At 45.9% G+C, this 4,101-nt stretch overlaps 1 pseudogene; it reads right to left on the bottom strand.

The window, feature by feature from the left end:
• Positions 1–3,607: 3,607 nt before the first annotated feature.
• On the bottom strand, positions 3,608–3,726 carry LOC138369066 (5S ribosomal RNA; annotated as a pseudogene).
• Between the last annotated feature and the right edge of the window lie 375 nt (positions 3,727–4,101).

Raw genomic sequence — 4,101 nt, 5'->3', positions numbered from 1 at the left:
ATCAGTACAAAAACAAATCAACTCTAAAAATCAGGAGAGAACATGAAATGTAATTTACCTGAGGGCCACTAATACTAGTGGCCTCGACGAGGACAAGAAGCTGGCGGCTTGTCAAAGGCCCCCCCCCCCTTTTTGCCCTTGATGATCTGTTCCAGCTGTATTTTAAAACCCCAACAGAGTTTTGGTGATTCCGGCTTTTGCGGGTAGGCGGTTCCACGGGTTTACAACCCTACGAGTGAAGAAGCATCTCCTGTTCTCAGTCCTACATTGTGGCTTGTTGACCTTGAATCCGTGGCTCCTCGTTCCTGTTAATCTGACCTTTTGAAGAAATTGTCCGGATCAACATCCTCCAAATTGTTCAATATTTTAAAGGTTTCAATGAGATCTGCGCTGTCATGCCAGGTCTGCTGTGTTGTTAGCCCTGTGGCCCTCAACTGTTCCTGATACGTGAGATGACTTAGCTCTGGAATGATTTTAATTGCCCGGTGTTGCACCTTCTCCAGAGCAGCTATGTCCTTCTGGAGATGAGGTCTCCGTGCCTGGATGCAATAATCCAGGTGGGGCGCACCAGAGACTTATACAGTAGAATGACTACATTCTTTTCTTTAAAGGTAAAGGTACGCTTGATTATTCCCAGGATTTGGTTAACTTTTTTCCCTGCCGCTCCCACTTGATGTACAACTTTCAGTGAATGATGGATTCTGACTCCAAGGTCCTTTTCTTCATCAATCTATTGTAAGGTAGTGCTGTTAATTTGGTAGTTGTGATGTGGATTGTTATGCCCCCATTGGAAGGTCTTGCATTTATCCACATTTAAAAGAATCTGCTAGTTTTCTGACCATTTGTGGAGTTCATGCAAATCTCTTTGTAAGGCCTCAATATCATTTTCACGTTCCACTTTACCATAGATCTTAGTGTCATCTGCAAATATGATGATGTCGTTTGTAATATTCTTATCTATGTCGTTGATGTATATGACAAAGAGGGTTGGCCCCAAAATGGATCCCTCTGGCACCCCCCTTACCACATTTTCCCAGTCAGATTTATTCCCATTTAGCACGACCCTTTGTTTAACCATTATTTTATCCATTCCAGTATTCTCCCATTTATTCCATGTGCCTGTAATTTTTTTGCCAGTCTTTCATGTGGTACATTATCAAAAGCTTTATCAAAGTCGATGTAAGATACATCTACCGGAAGTCTTTTCTCTGAATAGCTGGTTACCAATTCCAGAAATGTGAGCAGGTTAGTGAGGCAGGATCTATTTTTAACAAACCCATGTTGTGTTGATTTTACAAGATTGTTCTCTGAGATGTTCCCTGCTACTTGGGCTGGACGGTTGTTACGGACCCGAATCCAGCGTCCAAGCACGGAGCAGTGACGACCGTGCCATCTGTGGGTCAGCTCCCGAAACCCCCTCCAAATGGACGACGACACCTGGTGAGGACGAGGTGTACTGGCCCCGAGGGCCAGTTTCCAGTCCTGAACAGCTCACAACACAGCCGCTGCTGACCTCTGGTGAGGTGGTGCTCAGACGACAACGCCATCTATGGAGTGGATAGGTGGACGTTTGGGTCTGAGCCTGTAAGTGAGGTGCTTTAGTGTGTCCCTGTTATTGATGACGTGTCTGCTTACAGAGTCGACCTGGGACTGCTGTAAGGGAAGTTGAGTCAGTCTACCCAAGGCAGCCGTCCCCATACCAAGTGCTTTGCTGCAGCAGCTGTGAGTCGCCTCCCGGAGGAACACTGTGGTGTTACCCTGCCAGTGAAGTGGCAGTTGAAGGATTGTCGTACCCGGGACCGACTGGTGGAGACGATTGACCACTGGGGTATTGTGGACAGGAGAGTGATCTGTGGTATCACACGAGGCTCCTGACTAGGGCGCTACCCTAGTATCGCTCGTGGAGTGGCCTGAACAGCGTTGCTGATCCGGAACCCGCCAGCAGTTTGCTGGACTTGTGGTTGACGGCCTCCACGGCGGTGCCCCCAGTGGATCTGTGTTTTGGCTGGCCTGTGGCCGGGGTAGACTCAGCTTCTCGAAGGATTCGTTGTGAGGCCACGAGAGCACCGAGAGCTTGGCACCGAGAGGATCCAGAGTCTTCAGGAGAAGACGACAGTGTAAATAATTCCCCTGTGCAGTGTTAATACCCCCCCCCCCCTGTGTAACTTTTTATATATTATTTATTGGTGGCGGTGCTAATTATAATATTAAGTTTTTGCCTTTCTTTCCCTTCCCCTTTTAGTTTACTTGCGTTACTGATCACATCCCTTGAAAGCCACTACTGGCTTGGGGCCGGATACCCTTCCTCTAACGACATCAGAGTACGAACCCAGTTGCGACCCGAGAGGGCCGTAACAACGGTAGAGCGACGGTCTCGCTCCACGAAGGTCTGCGTTCGATCCCCGATCGTCCAAGTGGTTGGGGCACCATTCCTTCCCCCCGTCCCATCCCTAATCCTTATCCTCACCCCTTCCCAGTGCTATATAGCCATAATGACTTGGCGCTTTCCCCCTGATAGTTCCCTTCCCTTCCCTTCTCTGAGATGTTGTATGATTTCTTCCCTTAGGATTCTCTCCGTGAGCTTGTAGATGTGTGATGTCAAGCTGATCGGACGGTAGTTTTCCGCTGAGGTCTTTCTGCCTTTCTTGAAAATAGGGGCAACATTTGTATGAACAAATCCACAAGGGCCGTGATGAGGGTTCGAATCTACGTCTGAGAGGATCCCAGACATATTTGTATATATCAAATCCAGGGGCACTATTCCTTGGTCCAGGGATTTTCTGAAAAGGAGTTTCAGTGGCAAGCATAGTGCATGTGCCAGTTCCATTACGACTTTGGATTGAATTCCAATCCACACCTGGGGCCTTTGAGTCTTAGTTTGTCAATGTTCTTCCTGACTGTGTCTCATGTAATGGGTATATCCTTTAATTCATTCTCTTCACCTCCTTCAACCATTTGTGTGGGTGATGGAATGTCATTTTGTCTTTCAAGAGTGAACATTGATGTAAAGTATTCATTCTTGGCGACTCTTTAAATAAACCTAATCTAGCTAATGCATGGATAAGATCACGAAAATAACAGCCTCATGGCACTAGAAAAGAGTTAGGGGAAACATGATCACCACATACCAGATTCTCAGAGGAATTGATAGGGTAGATAAAGATAGTTTATTTAACACAGGTGCTATATGTACAAGGAGACACTGGTGGAGTCTTAGTACCCAAATGAGCCACAGAGACATTAGAAAGATTGTTTTCAGTACCAGATTAGTTAAGAAATGGAATGCATTAAGCAGTGATGTGGGGGAGGCAGACTCCATACACTGTTTCAAATGTAGATATGATAGAGGTTATCTTGAGATTATCTTGAGATGATTTCGGGGCTTTTTAGTGTCCCCGCGGCCCGGTCCTCGACCAGGCCTCCACCCCCAGGAAGCAACCTGTGACAGCTGACCCAGGTACCTATTTTACTGCTAGGTAACAGTGGCATAGGGTGAAAGAAACTCTGCCTAATGTTTCTCGCCGGCGCCTGGGATCGAACCCAGGACCACAGGATCACAAGTCCAGCGTGCTGTCCGCTCGGCCGACCGGCTCCCTATAAACATTATTGCCAACAGCATTTGGTGTTCCTAGGCGGTCACCCATCCAAGTACTAACCAAACCCAACGTTGCTTAACTTCGCTGATCGGACGAGAAGCGGTGTTCTCAACGTGGTATGAGTATTATACGTATTTTACGTATTATACCTATTAGAGCCTAATAGACTCAGAAACATGTTCGACAGTTCATTGATGGTTGAGAGGCAGGACCAAAAAGCCGAAGCTCAGCCTCCTGCAAGCACAACTAGGTTACTACAGACCACACAAGTTAAATATGGAGAGATAAATACATCAGTAAAAGGGAAGAATAATTGATTTTTTGTACAATTTAACAATAGTTTTGAATACCTTACTTATTTTTTTGTGATTGAAAATGATTTTGTTATTTTATTATTGCTTGTTCATTATTCCAACAATTATTTAATTATTCATGAATGAACACTGTTTTTTCGTGACATGATCCGCTCTCAAAGAATCTCGGAATAATACTTTAGCTACCCAGT

Source organism: Procambarus clarkii, chromosome 26 (assembly GCF_040958095.1).
Source record: "Procambarus clarkii isolate CNS0578487 chromosome 26, FALCON_Pclarkii_2.0, whole genome shotgun sequence".
In the NCBI taxonomy this organism is placed as follows: domain Eukaryota; kingdom Metazoa; phylum Arthropoda; class Malacostraca; order Decapoda; family Cambaridae; genus Procambarus; species Procambarus clarkii.
This window is presented reverse-complemented; position numbering and strand designations above follow the sequence as displayed.